The 21,419-nt window shown below is 42.7% G+C and overlaps 1 long non-coding RNA gene across 2 annotated transcripts in view; it reads left to right on the top strand.

The window, feature by feature from the left end:
* Window positions 1–2,367: 2,367 nt before the first annotated feature.
* The window catches only part of LOC122541783 (uncharacterized), a 32,300-nt gene continuing 13,248 nt past the window's right edge, over window positions 2,368–21,419 (top strand). The window contains exons 1-2 of one of the 2 annotated variants that reach the window (XR_006309676.2): window positions 2,368–2,541; window positions 8,051–8,145. This is a non-coding gene — a long non-coding RNA (uncharacterized LOC122541783). The remainder of the gene's footprint in view (window positions 2,542–8,050; window positions 8,146–21,419) is intronic. The other variant, XR_006309674.2, reaches the window with a different exon arrangement.

The following is a 21,419-nucleotide window of genomic DNA, read 5'->3' as shown; positions in this document are numbered from 1 at the left end:
TTGTTCTTTCATTACAGAGCGAGATCACTGGTGGTAGTTTAACCTGAGGGTCACCACACTTCAGATGAGGGGAGAGGTTGAGAAGAAGAATCCTCAGCCAGAGCAGGAACTGAACCCCATGCTGTTGGCATCACACTGCATTACAAACCAGCCAGCTGAGTTAATTGACCCTCCCCCTGAGGAGTAGATAGGTTGAGAGACAGAAACTAAGAGATGGATTAAACAGCAGTATCTCAAAGGTAGTAATAATGACCTTCTCAAACCTTTCCCAGGATAAACCAGTTGTGGAAACTGTGCTTTATCTGCCTCATCTAAACACAAAAGGCCTTTAAAATTGAGTAATAAATATCTTTTCTCAGAGACAGAACTTGTTCTCATATTGAGTGATTGAGGTGCATTATATTTAAGAGGAAATTAGATAATTACATGAGAGAGAAAGAAATATATTGATAGGTGTGGATGAAGTAAATAGCTTGGGAGGAGGCCTGGGCCCAAACACCCATTTCTGGGCCTGTAAATTCTATGTAATTCCATATAATTCTATGTGATTTTTGTGAATAGCAGACATGATTTCTGATTCAGTAATTTAATGGTGGTCTGCAGTCTTCAGTTTAATTGAGTTAAATTAATAATGTTTAGGACATGTGGAGCTGACATCATTTCATTTTTTAGTGCTGGACCCAAAGCTGAAAGAGGGAGAGGTTTAACTGATTATACCATCACTTGGGAAAACAGGCATTCCTCTCTGATCAGTTGAAACTCTGGCAGAACATGATACAAGAGCTGTCTGGAGAGTAGCATTGCATCAATGTAAACTTTGTGACACATTCATATGAAACGTCAACAGGAAGGACAATTGTTAGCTTATATTTCATTAGTGACAAGGTGCCACGAGGCTCTAGTTTGCAAACTGTTCACTCCCTATCGGCTTTGCATGATTGCCCTATTTCCATTTTACTGCTATATCCTAAATCAGAGGTCACAGTGTGCAGGCACATCAATTCAACACAAGGCCCTCTGTGTCTTTATCTTGTGTGGGAGGCCATTGTTAGGAACTGAAACACAAGGAAAGCAAAGTGGAAGGAAAGTTAATCATATCACTGAGCAGTGAGGGCATGCAGAGATTTCTGTATGTAAGTTGGGTGACCACAGAATAGAAATTGAAATCTTTCTGGAAGTTGGAACCTTTCCCTAGAAGACAAAGTGACTTAGAGAAAGAAAGACAGGACTTTGGAACAGAGGGACAAAATGAGGCCATTCAGCCTATTCTGCTCTTCAGTGAGATCAGGCTGGTCTTTATCCTAACTCCTCTTAGGTTTGCAGATCCAAAGTAGTCATATCAGTCTCAGACCAAAAAAACATAGATAATAGGATCAGGAGTAGGCTATTCAGCCCTTTGAATGTCTATTGTGTTGTTCATAGCAAGGGGAGGCAATAGCCTAATGGTATTATTGCTGGACTGTTGATGCAGGTAATGTTCTGGGGAGTCAGGTTCTAATCCTGGCATGGCAGATGGTGGAATTTGAATTCAATAAATATTTGAAATTAAAGAGTCTAATGATGGCTATGAATCTATTGTTTGCGGGGGGGGAGGGAGGAGCGGGTGGAATGCATCTGGTTCACTAATGTCCTTAAGGGAAGGAAACTGCCATCCTTACCTGGTCTGGCCTACATATGACTCCAGGTGCACAGCAATTTGGTTGACTTTAAACTGCCTTCTGGGCAATTCGGGATTGGCAGTAAATGCTGGCAAAGCCAGTGATGCCCACATCTTGTGAATGAATTTTTAAAAAGCTGGTTATCCAATTCAGTATCCAGTTCCCATTTTCTCCCCACGCCTTTTGATTACTTTAGCCCGAAGAACTGTATCTATCTCTTTCTTGAAAATAAAATGAATGAATTTGTGATAAATTTATTTACAATTAATTTCAAATAATTCATTAAACTAACTCTAACTGCTCCACAAAAAGTCTTCCCTAACTTTTACATTGAATGTAGCAGCTCTGATTTAAATGTATTTCCCTTAGTCCTGAACTTTCCCAACAGCAGTACAAATTACTCTCCCATTTGCTTTCTTGATTCCATTCAAAATTCTAAAATTCTCAATCAATCACCCCTTAACTTTGTATATTCTAAGGAACGAACTTGCATTTAAATTTCCTGACCTCAGGAATATACAGCTAACTGAATATTTTTGAGGTGTGCTCACTATTAGAATGTAGGAAATACAGCATTCACTTTATGCACAGCAAGCTCCCCCCACAAACAACAGCCTGGAAAGAATCAGATGATCATCCTTTTGAGTGTTGGTGAGAGGCATAAATTGATCAATTAACTGGGAATTTTCTGGCTTATTTTCAGAATCATGGGATGGGATCTTTTCCATCCGCCTGAGAGAACAGACAAGACTTTGTTGTAATAGATAACAGTGCAGCACTCCCTTGGTACCAGCTCCTGGAGTGTTCGAGCCCCTGGAGTGGACCTCAAGTGGAAGTGCTACCCCTGAGCTCCAGCTGATGAACAGAAAAAACTTGCATTTAGGTAACTTGCCACTTTTCCAGGATACTCCTCAGTCCATGAGAGGCTTTTGAAATGTTGTTTCTGAAAAATAGTTATACACATATCAGCAATTTTGTATGTGGTCCTACATTAAATAACCAGGTAATAACTTAAAGTCTGACTGCGTGTGTGTGTGTGTGAGAGAGAGATGTGTGTGTGTGAGAGAGAGAGATGGTGTGTGTGTGTCTAGTGTAAAGAGAATTGTATATTTCCTCTGGCCATAGTGACTGAACATCTGCAAAAGATGCCATATAATTGTGTAGTCTGATCAATTCGAAATGGAGCCAAGGCGATAGGCTCCAATGAGATGTCCTCTCTTACCATCCTCTGTTAGTAGTTATATCCAATAAAACCTGGATTCTGGATTACCAATCCAACAATACTACCACAGTGCCATCACCTCCCTTTCTATCTGATACAAATAGCTAAATATTAACCAGAATAGATGCACAGATGTAATGGATTGTAGATATTTTTAAAATCAGCCTGGTCACATATGTTAGCTGGAGGAGGTGGGCCTTGAACTGAGACCTTCAGGCCCAGAAGCAGAGACACCACCACAGCACTGTGAAGAAAGCTTTTTGCAGTTCACTCATAAAATGTCATATTTCTAAAGTGTGACTTACTCATGAAATCATATGCATCATCACAGGAAGTGGATGCAATGTCACATGGTTTTGCCCACTCTTGCAGCATTGTGGTAAGTAAAGCTACAGTAATTTGTTTCTTAGATAAAGCTTTCTTAGCTCAGCAGACTCAGAAGATGTTCTTCATCAGCATTAAAGCGAAGAAGATTATATTTTAGGGGTGAGGTGTTCATCCTTTCTCTTTGGATGATTCTGTGGAATTTTGGAATCTTTCTGGTGGTGGGAGTGGAGGGGGGAGGGATCTTTTTAACATCTCACCTGAAAACTGCATCTCCTGCAGTGCAGCACTCCCTTAATACAGCAATGGTGAATCAGCCTGGATTACCTCAACTCCTCCAATGGAGCTTCATCCTGACCTTTTGACTTCAAAGTGAGTGCTATTATTCATGGCATCCTGCAGAGCGAAAACATTCATAGAGTCATAGAGCTGTATGGCATGGAAACAGACCCTTCGGTCCCACTTGTCCATGTTGACCAGATGTCCTAAAATAATCTAGTCCCATTTTCCAGTATTTGGTCTATATCCCTCTAAACCCTTCCTATTCATATATCTATCCAGATGCCTTTTAGATTTGTAATTGGACCAGCCTTCACCACTTCTCATTCCATACACGTACCACCCTCTGTGTGAAAAAGTTACCCCTCAAGTCCCTTTTAAATCTTCTCCCTCTCACCTTAAAACCTATTTCCTGTAGTTTTGGATTCTGTTACCTTGGGGAAAAGATCTTAGCTATTTACCGTACCAATACCCCTCATGATTTTATAAACTTCTATAAGGTCACACCTCAGCCTTTGACCATGGTAACACAAGTGAAAAAGATCATCAAATATCTCTGTTGCTGGCATATTCTTTGGTGGCAGCTTCAATTAAATGTTCAGTTTAAAGAATTGCAAGTGCTGTTTGCAAAAGAAGGCCATTTGGGCCATTGTGTATCTGCCCGCTCTCCAAATGAGCAATTCACTTAGTGCCATTGTCCTGCCTTCTCCCTGTAACCCTGCATGATTTTTCAATTTTGTCTTGAATGTTTCACTTGAACTTGCCTCCACCACACCATCAGACCTTTTGGAGCTAAGCTACCCATTTTGTTATGTCTAAATCAGCCATTTAAAACTAACCATTGAAAAATCTAATGATTTCTGCTGACATGAGCAGTTCACCAATCCTCCTTTCTCTAGATATTATTAATCAACTTGTTCACACCTCTGGAGCTGATAGGACTTGAACCCAAGTATCCAGGCTTAAAGGTAGGGGCATTACCACTAAACACAAGAGCCCCTTCACTACAACTGGTATCCTCAGCTGGGTTTCCAGTCAAGTACTAACTAGAGGCCTGTTTAATTGTGTGCAGAAGGTGCAGATCGCTAGTGAATCCAAACAGAAGAAGCATTTGTGTCACACCAGATAGTTTAATGTATGATAACGTGAGCTACAGTTACATTAATTTCTCAGGATTTATTAGGACTAACCAGAGCTGTACAGGATACCTCTGCTCCTCTCAAGATCTTGTGCATATCTCAACTGACTACACTCAAAAGTAGTGACATTATCTGATTGGGCAGACCAACGTGACCGTGAACCTCTTCAGAATCAATACCGCATACCACAATGTCTTTCCAGCTGCTACTAGATTTCGCCATGGGGATTTAATGGGCAGTGTTTAATACTTAGATTAGATTACTTAGTGTGGAAACAGGCCCTTCGGCCCAATAAGTCCACACCGACCCACCGAAGCGCAACCCACCCAGACCCATTCCTCTGCATTTACCCCTTCACTTAACACTATGGGCAATTTAGCATGGCCAATTCACCTAACCTGCACATTTTTGGACTGTGGGATGAAACCGGAGCACCCGGAGGAAACCCACGCAGACACGGGGAGAATGTGCAAACTCCACACAGTCAGTTGCCTGAGGTGGGAATTGAATCCGGGTCTCTGGTGCTGTGAGGCAGCAGTGCTAACGCCCATGTTTTTAGGGTAGGAGGTTCCAATTTTCCCTCATGAGTCTGCTCCTTGTAAAGAGCAATCAAAAACCGTTGGAAGAAACTGAAATCAAATATCAGAAAGTATAGCAAAATGATCTGGAAGATCTTTATCTTGTGATTTTTTTTTGACTTCATACCCAACAAGGTGGGACGTTGAAAGTAAGGAATTGGACCCATTGTTAGCCTCTCCGGCCTAGTGAAGCACAGTGCAGACTGAAGTTCCTCTATCCACAGCCAGAGTTTGTCATGTACAGGCCTTAGCTCCTTTGCACTGTGGGCCAGGAGCGTCTTTCTGACCCTGTTCCAAATTGGGTTGCATGTGACCTCAGGGTGGGCTGAGAATGCTCAGAATTCCCTTAGGCATGCAGCAACCAGATTAGCCAGCTTTTAATGAACCACTGGAGGCTACATTTTTGTTTAAAAGAACCTTTCATGGGATGTGGGCATAGCTGCCAAGGTCAGCACTTGCTGCCCATCCCTAATAACCCCTTGAACATAATAGTTTGCTAGGCTGTTCCAGAGGTAGGTTAAGAGTCAACCACATTGCTGTGAGTCGAAAATCACTTGAAAGCCAAACTGGGAAAGGATGGCAGATTTCCTTCCCCAGATGATGTTAGTGATGGATATTTACTTCAATTGATGCCAGTTACGTGGTCACGATTACCCAGCTCGCTTTATAATCTAGAAGTTTTTTTTAATTGAATGTTGACAATCTATGAAGGAAACCTTTTTGTTTGTTTTTAGCACACTGTGATGGCAGAGAGTGGGAATGCCCTTATTGGCACTACATGCATACCATGGGTTGCTGCTGTCCACCCTCACACCCTCTTCCCTTTCTCTTTCCCTGTCCTATGACACCTCTTTTATTGCCCTCAAGTTTCATGAGTTGCCTCTGGGTCTGATCACTTGTCAGGAATCAACAAATTGGGTGAGTTGGATCAATTTACTATCACCTTTGAACTGGGCCTCATTAGATTTGGGCCCAAGGCAATTTCTCAGCCTCTGGAGGTTAAGGAAGTCTCTCCAAATTGTCTGCTCAAACAGTCCCGAAGCATTGACTCTGAAGCAAGAGGACATGTTAATGCACATCCTGTATCATTTTGTCACTCAGTTTCTCATTATTGAGAATGTTTCTATTGTTAGCAGAATTTGATTGATGTGTCTACATAACGTAACATTGGACACGGTGTAAAACAGTAAAGCTTATTGACTTGCCTTTCTTTCTGGCTGACATCTTTGAAATTTTGTTGATGGCTGTATTTTTGAGCAATGTCTTGATTTCTTTATCTGTGCTACCTTAATTGTGTATGCTGTGTCTGTTTTGTCCTGCCCTAGTGGGGATTTTGAAGAACTAGCAATATCAATGTTCAGGTAACAGTGATTTATGCACGCGAAAAGTGTAGTGATGACAATGAGGTCAACCAGGTTGATGTCATACAATATGAGTTCCCTGATTAGGGTTGTTAATCTGGTCCAATCAGGGAGCTCTGGCTGACAGATAAAAACAGGTGCGTCATGGAGAAAAATGAGCACTACCGCTGATAGGCGGTAGTGTGGGGAAAAGAAAAGAACAGGAGTGTCAGACGTCATGTTCTCTCTGAGAGCTGCCTCTGAGGGAGCTGGATCAGTGTGTGAAGGACTCTCCATTTTGTGTTAAGGAGGAGGGATTGACCTCTGAACTGCCTGAAAAAAAAAGATAAAAATAAGAGAAAAAAAACAGGAGTGTCATGAGTGCTGGGGGAAAATAAGCACTACCGTTGTTAGGTGGTAGTGTAAGATAAAAAAGAGAGAGAAAAAAAACAGAAGTGTCAGACATCCTGCCACTCTGACAGCTGACTCTGAGAAAGAGTGTCAAGGACTGTCCATGTGTAACTAAGGGATGACCTGGTGACGGGATACCAGACTCTGTGGAGTTATTTCAGAAAGCATTAGTACAGAGTCCTAAAAGGCTCATACAAAATATGAAGTTTTTCAGGCATGTGCTGTAAACCTATAGTGCATGAATCATCCAAAACCCAGCCATATATGTAGTCCATCATAGACCCTTTCTGCTTTGTGATGAAGGAATCACTAACATTTTCAAGGCATGAGAATTTGCAGAAGTGGGAGAAACCTCAGACCATGTATTATTGATGTGGGATGGGTAGCTAACATTAGTCACAAGCCTTCATCTCACTGGAGCTTTGTTTGCAAAGGACCCAAACCCAATCAAATCCAGGAACTCTCTCGGGCAAATAGGCTGGAGCTGCTCTGTGAGTGACAATTGAATTTTAAGAATCCTCACTTCCCACGTCTTATTTCCTAGTATCAACCTTGCTAGCTATAAGAAGGACTGAAAAGGATGCTAAAAAAGATTTGCAAGGATTTACTGAGACTGAAGAGTTTGAGTTATAAGGAGAGACTGGATAGGTGGGGACGTCTTTTCCTGGAGCATAGGAGGTTGAGGGATGACCTTGTAGATATTTATAAAATCATAAGGGGCATAGAAAAAGTGAATAGCCAAGGCCTTTTCTCCAGGGTAGGGAAGTCCAAAACCAGAGGGCATTGCTTTAAGGTGAGAGGGGTTAAAGGTTTAAAAGGGACCTGAGGGGTAACTTTTTCACACAGAGGGTGGTGCATGTATGGAACAGGCTGCCAGAAGAAGTGGTAGAGGCTGGTACAATTACAGCATTTAAATTTGTTCAGGTACAATGATAGGAATGGTTTAGAGGGATATGTGCCAAATACAGACATATAAGACTAGTTTAATGAAACCTGGTTGACATGGGCAAGTTGAGCCAAAGGTCTTGTTTCCATGCTGATGACTCTATTACTCTCTGTTCAAATGCCAAAACACATCTATTTTCTGCTTCGTAACCAGGGCAGTGGATGTACATTCCAAGCTGGCAGCTTTAGCTACTCCTGGCAATCCAATGGAGTCTCTACAAGGAAGGTTATACCTCTTGCAATCAGAAGGTGACACCAATATATTTGCTGTTGATGCGATGAGGGTGAACATTTTTTTTCTTTTTATTAAGTGATCACGTGGAATCCCGTGTGCCCGAAATATCCAATAGGTTGATTGAAACCATATTGTTGGAATGTACACCTCAGGGTAAAATTACAAGTTATTATCAGAAAGAAATTAGCTTGGAAGCAAAGTGAATAAAATTCCATACTAAATTTGTAGCCCAACTTGAAAAACAAAGAAATTGTACTAAAGGTAAGGGATAGAACTTCCTTTTGGATTGTCGCGGTGTTAAAAGAAATTTTACCTTAGCTGCCCTACCTTTAGAATGAAATATTAGATGACCACCAGAATGTATGGCTCAAGCTGTTATGAATGATAATAGTACTACTTTATTGGCACGGTGGCTCAGTGGTTATCACTGCTGCCTCACACCACTAGGGACCCAGGTTCAATTCCACCCTTGGGCGATTATCTATGTGGACTTTGTACAGTCTCCCTGTGTCTGCGTGGGTTTCCTTCAGGTGCCCTGGTTTCCTCCCACAATCCAAAGATGTGCAGGTTAGGTGAATTGGCCATGCTAAATTGCCCATAGTGTTCAGGGATGTGTAGGTTAGGGGAATGGGTCTGGCTGGGATACTCTTTGGAGGATCGGTGTGGACTTGTTGGGTCAAAGGGCCTGTTTCCACACTGTAGGGATTCTATCCTATTCATGACAAAACTGTTTTCATTATAATTTCATAAATCAAAGTATGATGGCCATAAAATCTTTACCTTGTGAGGGTCTGTTTACGTGCATTTAATGAAGCAAATGTAAGCACCCACCCACTTTCTGAGGTTACGTGGAGCTGCATACTGTGTTGTGCATTGGTCTTACAGAGGTCTCGAACCAAACGCAAAGAAATGAATTAGTTCTGAAACCAGCCGTAAAGTTGACCTCACAAAACAGCCATCTGAAAACGTAGCAATATTTGAAGGCAGGATGAACTCAAACTGTTGGAATGAGAATGGAATAGGAGAGAATAAATGTTTGACAAAAAGAAATTTGCTACTCCATATTGTGAGGGCTGCAAAGGATGGGGAAAAGTAAGAGATATTAATAGTTTCAAAAGAAGGCAGAAAGTGGGAAACGTGAATATTAGCAGTGTGACTTTTAGCTAGGTAAGAAGTAAACACATAGACGTAGGCACAGCCAACTTCACGAAAGCGAGAACAGTAGTGCAGGTCCCTCGGCTACATTGAAATCCATCCACTGGAAAAGCTGCTGCGTAAACACAGACCTGCATTTATATAGCACCTTTCACAAGCACAGAGTTTCCCAAAACACTTCACTGCCATGAAGTACTTTATAAAATGCAGTCACTGTTGTTGCGCAAAAAAACACAGCAACCTTTCCTGTTGCACAGCAGGATCCCACAAACACTGTTTTCTGATAAAGGAAGATCAACTTGAAATGCTCTTCAACCAGAAGGCAAAGACAATGAGCTCAAATCATTTCAAGAGAACCAGAGCTGACGTAAGGTTTCATGATCAGGAACACTGTCTCATGATGGGTCACATCTGGTTTATAAATGTTAGCAGAATACAGCTGTTCATCTGAGGTGTTGGCATTGTGGCAATGTCACTGGATGAGTAATGCAAGGGTCTAGTCTATGCTCTGAGAACACAAGTTCAAATCCTCCCATGGGAGCTGATGGAATTTGATATCAATTAATCGAGTAAAGGTACTATTCAATTATAATAGATTTGTAGAGCCATATAGCATGAAAACAGACCCTTTCATTCAACTAGTCCACGCTGACCATGTTTCCAAAATAAACTAGTCCCACCTATCAACCATGATTGTAAAAATCCTCCTGGTTCACAAATATCATTTAAGGAAGGGGAAATCTGCAGTCCTCAGCTGCTCTGGTCTACATGGATTCCAGAGAAATGTGGTTTGCTCTTATCTCCCCTCTGAAATGGTTGAGCAAGTCATTAGTTCAAAGGCAATTTTTTAAGGGCCTTTCTGGTGATGCCCACATCCCATGAGTGAATTTTTTAAAAAATTGAGAAATGATGTATGTACCAGATGTGGTATTGTCTGTTTATTCTTCAGATTTCCTTCATTTTGGATATTTAAGCCCGCTGTGTAAGCAGAGTGGTATGATTAGTTCTCTTTCTTTCCCTTGTGACTTTCAAGAATGCTGCATAAATTTTTGTTTTGAATCCAACAATCCAGGTCTTGGTCACAAGGCTGATAAACACTCATCAGACTTTTAACCCAGTCAGACTGAATGCTGCTATGATGCAGCATGAATCCAGTCACTGAAGGTCCTTTCAGAAACTTGTGTGAGAACATTGACCCAATTAGTTCTTACTTTGTGTCTCCAACAAGCCGTCCTTGCTTAAGCATGTTATTTAGATCCACAAAAATAAGCTCTTGTTTAGGCTGCGCCTGATCACCCAGCAGTGAGAGGAACATAATAACAGAAAATGATGAGGAGAAAAGGACTGAAAATAGCAGAAGCAGCTTTCTGTGCTAAAGTGCAGAATGCTGTGTCTCAAATAGGAATGACGTACCCAAAATTATTCCTGTTATAAGCTTAGGTTAAAGTAAATCCTATCTGCTTTAATGCAAGTGTCTCCCTTGAGATTAATGTGGTTTAGATCAAATGTTGCACTGCTAATATTGACCTTGTGACTATCAAATTCCTGTGCATTACTTTAATAAAGAGGTCAGACTATTCATCACTAATATTACATCACACAGAATAATAGAATCCCTACAGTGTAGAAACGGACCATTTTGCCCTACAAGCCCACACCGACCCTCCAAAGAATAACCCACCCAGATCCATTCCCATGCCTTATTACTCTACATTTCCCTTGTTTAATGCACCTAACCTACACATCCCTAACACTACGGGCAATTTAGCATGGCCAATTCACCTGACCTGCACATCCTTGGACTGTGGGAGGAAACCGGAGCACTCAGAGGAAACCCACGCAGACACGGGAAGAATGTGCAGACTCCCCACAGACAGTTGTCCCAGGTTGGAGTCGAACCTGTGTCCTTGGCGCTGTGAGGCAGCAGTGCTAACCACTGAGCCACTGTGCTGCCAATTTAAAATTTAGTTACAAACTACCCTGTCGAGACAGATGACTGGCATGCTAGCTGATAACCACATCACAGATTCTTAGAGACTATACAGTGCAGAAAGAGGCCATTCAACCCATTGAGTATGCACTGAACCCAACTCCCCCGCACCCCAACATGGGTTTTTCCTGTGGCTAACCCACCTAGCCTGCACACCCTGTACACTTACAATTGCCCAATTCACCTAACCTGTACATCTTTGGAGGAAACTGGAACACCCAAATTAAATCCACGCAGACACAGGGAGAATGTGCAAACTCCACACAGACAGTCACCCAAAGCTGGAACCGAACCAGGGTCCCTGATGCTGTGAGGCAGCAGTGCTAACCACTGAGCCACTGTGCTGCCCACATGATGCTTGGGGAAAACAAAATTTCCCCATGTCACGGGGGATTATTTTGCCAATTATGTAGGTTCTGTGGCCCACCTTCTCTCGGATACTCTGCCCCATGCCAAGGAAGGGTTAAGCTGCCAAAGGGCTGGTCTCTCATTAGAGAGTGATGACTGGCAGTGAGTTTAACCTGAGGGTTACCATGCCTCAGGTACAGGACGATGTTGAGAAGGCACAACCTTCACAGTGACATCAGCTGCTACAGTTGTTATCAATCTGTATCACAAGCCAGCCAACTGAGCTAACTGACCTTCAATGCCATTTCCAGAGGCACAAACACAAGAATGGGTAGGGCAAGAGAGGTGGGACCAGGATCAGCAGGAACAGGAATGAGCTCCGTGTTGGTGACACCAATCTAGTCCACACCAACTATCCAAGCCAATTGGCCCGCACCTGACAACATGCACTTTGACATTCAGCCCAGAATGCGTCGGTAGAGCATCCAATTTTCTTTCCATTACTTGGCTGATCAGGGATCTCTCCCCACTCCCTCCACTGGCCTATGTTGGAGGGACTTACATAGTAATATGATAATAATGCCAGCACCTTCCTTGTCATTAAGTCCTGGAGTGAGATTTGAATCCAGAGTTCTTAGCTCCAAGGTAAGGGCTTTTACTCACTGTGCCACGAGACCTCTTTGCCTACCCAGCTGCCATTGAAGGCATTTTCTCATTATTTACTCAATGAAAATCATTTTGTGATTTTGAACATCTCTATCATAACCTCACTGAGCCTCCAAGAAGAGTTACTCCAGCTTTCCTCTCATTAACAGAGGCCTTTATTCCCAGGTACCAATTTTGTGACTCTCCTTTACACCTTCTGTATGATCCTGACATACTTCATAAAGTGCGATGCCCAGAATTGAATACAACACACCAGCTGGAGCCTTACCAATTTTTTTATGTAAAAAGGTCGCACATAACTTCTATTGTATTTTTATTATTTCACAGGATATGGTTCTCACTGGCATGGCTGACATTTACAGTCTGTCATTAATTCCTTTGAACTGAGCAGTTTGCCAGGCCATGACAAGAGGGCATTTAAGAGTTGACCACATTATAGTAGTCATGGAGTCACATGTAGGCCAGGTCAGGGGAGAATGGCAGATTTCCTTCCCTAAATGACACTATTATATCAGATGGGTTTTTAAGATAATTGATGATATTTTCACAGTAACTGTTCCAGATTCTAGCTTTTATAGTCCAGAGTTATTAATTGAATTTAAGTTCTATCAGTTGCCTAGGCCTCTGAATTACCAACATAGTGACATTAACACTACACCACCAAATCTCCTTCATCATGTACTGATACAGATTCTGCATAATAACACTGTGTCATCCAATTACATTAGAAAAAAAGCTGTTAGAAAAAGCCCAAATTGTACTAACTAGAATCCAGACTTTAACAAAAGTCTGCCTTCCTTAAACTGAAAATGAAATAAGAAGCGACCACACACACCTTGCAATATTCACAATTATTGCAAAACACCTGTTGTTCTTCCACATATTGTGTAAGCTGGAACTTACATCAATAGGTTTTTGCAATAGAACAGAAATATTTGGAGTCAATTGATCTTTAGACTAGTCTGTGATATGCCTGCAATCTGTAATCTGTTTTTAATACCTCAACAGCTCGGCTTGGTTCCAAGAGACTTGTTCACTTGCTCAAGACTTAGCTGCTCAGCTTTGTGTTATGCATCTCTCTGAGCTATTGAGGAATTATGCCAGAACATGTGACTGTCAAAGCTTGTTCCCTTGCCCAACTCCTGCATCTGGACCCACTGTGACCAGTTTCCTATTTCTCCTCTCCTTCCTGAGTTGTTTGCCTAAAGGCAAGTCTGACTTGTGGGGCCATGAGCTCTGTCACAGGTGGGGCAAGGATGCGGTCCTGAATCCATCCCAGATGAAATGGGGATCAAATCCCTCAGGGTTGGCATAAAACTGATTCACACTGGCCATCCAGCCTGCCTATAGTTACTGTGGTAACACATGCAGTTTCTAGCCTCAAGCTATGGATTATGGTGGTGGAGTCTCCAATTTCTCTTGGAAACATGAGAAAGTTCACCTGCCCTTACCGTCTGATGTTGACAGTCCTCCGATTCTGGCCTCTTTAGATAGATTCGATTCCCTACAGTGTGGAAACAGGCCATTTGGCCCAAATGTTCACACTGACCCTCTGAAGAGTAATCCACCCAGACCCATTCCCCTACCCTGTTATCCTACATTTACCCTTGACTAATGGACCTAACGCTATGGGCAATTTAGCATGGCCAATTCACCTAACCTGCACACCTTTGGACTGTGTGAGGAAACCCATGCAGACATGGGGAGAATGTGCAAACTCCACACAGACAGTGGCTCAAGGCAGGAATTGAACCCAGGCCCCTGGTGCTGTGAGGCAGCAGCGCTAACCACTGAGCCACCCAAGAGACCCTTGTCCTCTTCCACCTTATTCATGGGCCCATCTAGACCCTAAACTCTCAAAATTCCCTCCCCTAAACATTTCCACCTCTCTCCTTGAAAACCCTCCTTATAATACAGGTATTAGAACATATATTAGGTCATCTATCCCAATGTCTCCTCCCTTAGCTCAATGTCAACTTTTGTCTGATCACATTGCTATGAAGTACTCTGGGACATTTCCACAACATCCAAACATTGCATGTATAATGCTGTATGGTTCTTGTACTCTTGGCCATCAGTTCTGTTTTGTTCTTAAAGAATTTCTAGGAAATTCTTATGGTGCAGAGGAGACCTTTCGGCCCATCTTGTCAGCAGCAGCTCTCTGAATGAGCATCATTACTTAGTGCCATTCTCCTGCCTTCTCCCCATATCCTTCTGTACTGTTTCTCTCTAAATCATCATCCACTGGCTTCTCGAATACCCTGACTAAACCTGCCCCCATTTCACTTCCTAACTACTTGCTGAGCAAATGTCTTTTTCTCATATTGTATGTGAAGTAAATCCACAGAGGCCAGTATCCCATCACCAAGTCACCCTTAATTTACACATAAACAGTCATAGAATCATACAGCTTGGAAACAGACCCTTCGGTTCAACCCATCCATGCCAACTAAGCTTCCCAAGTAGTCCCACTTGCTTGCATTTGGCCCATATCAGTCTAAACCTTTCTTATTCATGTACCTATCCAAATGTCTTTTAAATGTAACTGTACCTGCATCTACCACTTCCTCTGGCCGTTCATTCCACATATGAACTGTGTGGTAGTTTATTCTGAAACTAGGCTCCTGAGTCTTAATTGGGGGAAACTACAATACCTTGACTAAAATACTAGGAGAAAGTGAGGACTGCAGATGCTGGAGAGTCTGAGTTGAAAAGTGAGGTGCTGGAAAAACACAGCAGGTCAGGCAGCATCTGAGGAGCAGGAGAGTCAATGTTTCAAGCCTAAGCGTTTCATCAGGAATGTGGAGGGGATAGGTGGCTGAGAGATAAATAGGAGAGTGGGGGTGGAGTTGGGGGGAAAGTAGGTGGGGAGGCAATAGGTGGATGCAGGTGGGAGGGAGGTAATTGTGATCGGTCGGTGGGAAGGGTGGAGCGGATAGGTGGGAAGGAAGATGGACAGGTCAAGGGGGCGGTGCCGATTTGGAGGGTTGGATCTGGGATGAGGTGGGGGGAGGGGAGATTTGGAAATTGGTGAAGTCGATGTTGACCGTGTGATTGTAGGATCCCGAGGCAGACGATGAGGCATTCTTCCTCCAGTTGGTGGGTGGCTTTGATTTGGCAGTGGAGGAGGCCAGGACTTGGGGGAGTGGGAGGGGAAATTGAAGTGTTTGGCTACAGGGCGGTGGGATTGTTCGGTGTGTACGTCCCAGAGATGTTCCCTGAACCTCTCTGCATGTTGGTGATCTGTCTGCCCAATGTAGAGGAGTATGTAGGAGACTATAGTACTACCTCATACAGAGTCAGGCAGCAGAGTGTCAGTATCCCTGGTACTCAATCCTTTTATGTCAGCCAGGACCCACTGACTGGACCAGATTAACAGTCCGAATCAGGGAATTCGTATTCTGTGAGCTCCAACTGGCTGTGTTGGAGTAAAATTTGGTTTTCTTTTGCAAATTTCTTTAAATCTGTGCCCTCTTCTTCAATCTTTTGAATGAGAACTCTTTTTCTGTGTCTATCCTGAAGTCATACCAGAGTTGAAATGTTAACTCTGTTTTTCTCTCTACACAGATGCTGCCACATGAGCTGAGTTTCTCCAGCATTCTCTGTATTTGTTTCTCCATATCTGCGTTGTCCAGATTGCTCATGATTTTGAAAATCTCTATCAGCTCTCCTCCTAGCCTTCTGTTCAAGGAGAACAACTGACAACAGCTAACTGATATGACCTTCATTGGTTCTCTAACACGAGTGGGCTGTTTCCATTCAAGGCTAAAGTTGTGCGTTTGTGGACTAAACTTTGCCCAGTATTGGAAAAACACACTTATAAGGCTCCTGAGTTTTATTTTTAACATGGATTTTGCATGTACGATCTTCTAAGATATAACCCAGACACTGGTGGAGTAGAGTCGAGAGTGTGGTGCTGGAAAAGCACAGCAGGTCAGGCAATCCTGATGATGGGTTCTGCCTGAAGTGTCGATTCTCCTGTTTCTCAGATGCTGCCTGACCTGCTGTGCTTTTCCAGCACCATATTCTTGACTCTGACTTCCAGCATCTGCAGTCCTCACTTTCTCCTACTGGTGGAGTAGCAGATAGCAAAGGGGACTGTCAGAGAATGCAGCAGAATATAGATAGATTGGAGAGTTGGGCACAGAGATGGCAGATGAAGTTCAATCCAGGCAAATGTGAGGTAATGCATTTTGGAAGATCCAATTCAAGAGCGAACTATACGGTAAATGGAAAAGCCCTGGGGAAAATTGATGTTGTGAGAGATCTGGGTGTTCAGGTCCATTGTACCCTGAAGTTGGCCATGCAGGTCGATAGAGTGGTCAAGAAGGCATATGGCATGCTTTCCTTCATCGGATGGGGTATTGAGTACAAGGTTTGGCAGGTCATGTTACAGTTGTATAGGACTTTGGTTTGGCCACATTTGGAATACTGCGCACAGTTCTAGTTGCCACATTACCAAAAGGATGTGGATGCTTTGGAGAGGGTGCAGAGGAGCTTCACCAGGATATTGTCTGATATGGAGGGCACTAGCTATCAAGAGAGATTGAGTAGATGAGGATTATTTTCATTAGAAAGATGGAGGCTGAGGGGGGACCTGATTGAGGTCTACAAAATCATGAAAGGTGTAGATAGGGTGGATAGCAAGAAACTTTTTCCCAGAGTGGAGGACTCAATTACTAGGGATCATGAGTTCAAGGTGAGAGGGGAAAAGTTCAACGGAGATATCCCTGGAAAGTTCTTTATGCAGAGGGTGGTGGGTGCCTGGAATGCATTGCCAGCAGAGGTGGTTGAAGCGGGCACCGTAGTGTCCTTTAAGATGCATCTAGACAGATGCATGAATGGGCAGGGAGCAGAGGAATACAGAACCTTAGGAAATAGGCGACAGGTTTAGACAGAGGATCTGGATTAGTGCAGGCTTGAAGGGCCGAAGGGCCGTTCCTGTGCTGTAATTTTATTTGTTCTTTGAAGGGCATGCAATTAGAAAAATATCATCTTTAAATATCTGAGGTGCCTCAGATGGCTTAAACCACAGGTTTGAGAGCTGAAGTGTTCCCAACTGTGTGGGTTCTGATTGCTTAAACAAACTCATGCAAGGATCCCTAATGGCAGTCCTTCATTTCCGGGATAGATGTGTACAAGATGTTTACAATGTTACAAAACCCACAGCACACTGCTGAAAACCAGAGGCAGGAGGGGCTGCTGGGTTCATCTGGACCAGTGGAAAGAGAGCATTTATTGTCACCAAACAAGCAACGGGTTTGCTTATAGCACCACCTTGTGGAGCAAACTTCACTGAGGGAAACCCAGCTCATCGTCAAGTAGACACATAACACTGCAATTTTGAGCAATAGCAGGCAATGTGGGTAGATAGGAAGTTGCAGAGAGCCATGGACAGAATGAACAAATGGGCTGAATTAAAGAAATTGGGATTTAAAGTGTGACATCATTCACTTTGGATCCCAGAAAGACAAATCTATAGCCAGGAAATTTGTTGCTGTGATGTGATTCATTTCAGTAGGAAGATCCAGCAAGAGGAGATATAAAATGAAGGGGAGGACTCTAAAGAGGGTGCAGAGAGACTGGGGTTGATGTGCTCAAATCACAGAAAGTGGGTTACAAGAGTGGCTAGTAAAGTTTTGAGCTTTGAACCGAGTAGGTTGAAAGCAATGGAGCCATTATAGACCTGTGTAAAAATGTGGCTCAACCTAAACAGGAGCACTGTTCCAATTTTGAGCATCATGCTTATTGAGCTTAGATAATCTAATAACAGACCTCAATCCATTTCCTCAAGCTAAATCATACCTAATGATTTAACAGCAGAAATCCACACCTCAGCTGCTGCAATTCAACCTTCTAGCACAGTCTCTACCACATGACTAAGGTCACCATAACTTCATATCATACATCAGAGGCTCATCTGCCTATTCATTAGAGCATGTTGCACATATCTCTTTAGGAAGGCACTGAAGAGGGTGCAGAAAAGACTGAGGAGAATGGTTTCAGGGATGAGACAGTTCACTTGCGCAGATATATTGGGTCAACTGGATTTTTTTGCATGGAGAAGTTTTAGGTTTTGGTAGAGGTGTTCAAATTCTGGTCAAGAGGGAAGGGAAAGGCTGTTAGCTGAAGGTTTGCTAAACACAAGATGTAGATTTAAAATGATTGGCAAAAGTAACAATAACACAAGGTAAAGTTTAATTACAAAGTGAGTGGTTAGAATTTGAGATTCTCTGAGTGTGAAGAGAGGAACTCTAAATTTTAAAAAAAGCCTTCACAAAGGGAATTGGGCAGTTACCTGAAACCAAGATAATTTGCAGGGCTATGGGTAAAGGAGTAAGAGTGGAAAATTGAGCTGTGCTTGCAGAAGGCCAGCACAAGCATGATGGGTCAAATAGTCTCCTTCTGTGCTGTAACGGTTCCAGGATTCTATAAGTATTCTCTTACTGGTGAGAGGCTGGGAGCTACAGAGAAAAAGATTGGATATCTGTGCCCACATGTCACTAAGCTGAGCACAATTACAAATAAGGTCATAGAATGTTGATCTTTATCTCCAGGGGATTGTAGTACAAAAAAAGAAGGAAGAAATTACTGTTTTTTTAAAATACATTTTTGAGCTCAGTGATAAGCTTCTGGAGTGTGCTATTTTAACCCTCTGTTCTCATGTTTAGAATTTTGCTTTTGGCTGAGCCATTAGCAATCCTCATTCACCCACACCTAAGCTGAATTCTTCAGTCCTTTTAACTGTGTTTTCAACTTGTATTTTCCTTCCCTCTGTCTGATTTGTTTTTAAATCCCCACAGCCGGAAATTTTCACAGATTCACAAAATTGTTGTGGTGCAGGATTCCATTTGGCCCATTGTGTCTGTACTGGTTCTATCGCACTTGTTCCAATGCTGGGCAAGATATATACTTATTTTATTTCCAATATTGGTCCTTCACAATCTGCTAAGGTAAGTTAAACTTGCCATAGTCTCACCAGACCATAGGGCTGCTCTCTAATGAGAGGGAAAGAGCCAGTGGTGGGTTAACCTGAGGGTCACCATGCCTCAGACGGAGGTGAGGGTGGGGTGGGATAGGGAGGTTGAGAAGGAGAGTCCTTCATGACAATGTCAGATGGTGCAGGAATTAAATCCACGCTGTTGGTATAGGTCTGTGTCACAAACCAGCCATCCAATCAACTGAGCTAACCGGTCCTCCCCACTACCAAATAAATATGTCTTTTTGTAATTTTTAAAACCCAGAATTCTTCTTACACACAACAAACATTTTCTCCATTCACCAAATCATCCAAAGTATTCTTTCATCTATTAACCACCACCAGTGAGTCATTCATGTTCTGCAATTGATTAATTTAAGTGCAAGGCTAATACAGACCATCAACGGTGAAGGAGAGTGGGTGAATTCAAAATGGAGTTGGAAAGGGATGCAAGATACATAGCTGCTCAATTAATAAAGAACCATCACCTGTTTCTCTAAATATTAAATAAAAACAGATTTAACAGTGTAAGAAACCACATATAAACAACTTGGGGGAAATAAACTTGCATGGTGAGGCCTTCTTGGGCAGCAGTGGTAGTGTCCCTCCTGCTGGACCGGGAGGCCTATATTCAAGTCCTACCTGATCCAAAGGTCTGTAATAACATCTCTGAACAGGTTGATTAGAAAAGCAGGTTATATTTTTTTTTTAAATCTTGCATTGTAAGTGCATTGCATGTAGGAGTTGAGATGTCATCTTGCAGCTGTACAAGACATTGGCTAGGCCAGTTTTGGAATACTATGTTCAGTTCTGGACTCCCTGTTATAGGAAAGATGTTGTTAAACTTGAAAGTGTTCAGAAAAGCTTTACAAGGACATTGAAGGGTTAGAGCTATAGGGAGAGGCTGAATAGGCTGGGGCTATTTTCTCTGGAGTGTTGGAGGCTGAAGGGTGGCCTTATAGCAGAGAGTGAGGACTGCAGATGCTGAAGATTAGAGTCGAGAGTGTGGTATTGGATGCAGGTCAGGCAGCATCAGAGGAACAGGAGAATTGACGTTTTGGGCATAAGCCCTTCATGAGGACCTTTTAGCGGTTTATAAAATCATGAGGAACATGGGCAGTGTGAATAGCCAAGGTCTTTTTCCCAGGGTAGGGGAGTCTAGAACTAGAGGGCATAAGATGAAAGGGGAATGATTTAAATGGGACCCAAGGGGAAACGTTTTCGTGCAGCGGGTGGAACATGTATTGAATGAGCTGCCAGAGGAAGTATTGGAGGCTGGTACAATTACAACATTTAAAAGACATCTGGATGGGTACATGAATAAGTAGGGTTTAGAGGGAAAAGGGCTGAATGCTGGCAAATGGGTCTAGATCAATTTTGGATATCAGATTGGCATAGACAAGTTGGATCGAAGGGTCTAATTCTGTGCTATCCATCTCCATGACCCGATGAGTGAATAGAATGGCTGTATGGGACTGACTAGATTGCTCTATGATGGGCAGTTTAGGACTTTGCGTGCTGCTTGGCTCCTTCAGTGGAGCTCTGTCTTTCTCTGAGGTCTTTTAAGATGAAGTACACTATTAGGTTTCCTAAAATTTTAGGAAATTAGATTTTTGACCCTCGGGGATTTCATGATCACTGTGGGCCCTTTGCTGTATTCTTTCCAAGGAGATTAAACAGAAGTGAAGAAATCCATGGTCGTTTTAATTGCACCTGTTAGTGGAAAGGAATTCAATGGCCTGAACTTTCGCCCCTGCTTTCTCATCAAAACATGGATCTAGAGCAGCCTCTACAGCCAATCTGTGTAGCAGGGTCAGTGGCAGGTGTGTTAAGTCAATGCTGCTGCCCGAGCACTGAGATACTGACCTGGACCGGTGTGTGAGTTTCACATATTTTGACTTTGAGGTTACTTGCTCCTAATCTGTAAGTGAGGCTGTTCAATTACTTATGTATTGTAATATTCTTTTATTTACATCCGTCCATCCAGAAGTTATTAATTACAGTTCACTAGTGTACTATCTGAGATTTCTCTCTTCACATGCTGTTTCCAAACTGGTGTCTTCTCGCTTGCTAATATCACGACCTCGATAAGTCGCATTATATCACTGTGTGAGAAGTGGCTATTGATAGGATGGACTACGATTTGCACA

Source organism: Chiloscyllium plagiosum, unplaced genomic scaffold (genome assembly GCF_037043375.1).
Source record: "Chiloscyllium plagiosum isolate Xiang-an unplaced genomic scaffold, Cpla_swu_hap1 HiC_scaffold_43, whole genome shotgun sequence".
Lineage (NCBI taxonomy): Eukaryota > Metazoa > Chordata > Chondrichthyes > Orectolobiformes > Hemiscylliidae > Chiloscyllium > Chiloscyllium plagiosum.
The sequence above is the reverse complement of the archived record's forward strand: the minus strand, read 5'-3'. Positions and strand labels throughout refer to the sequence as shown.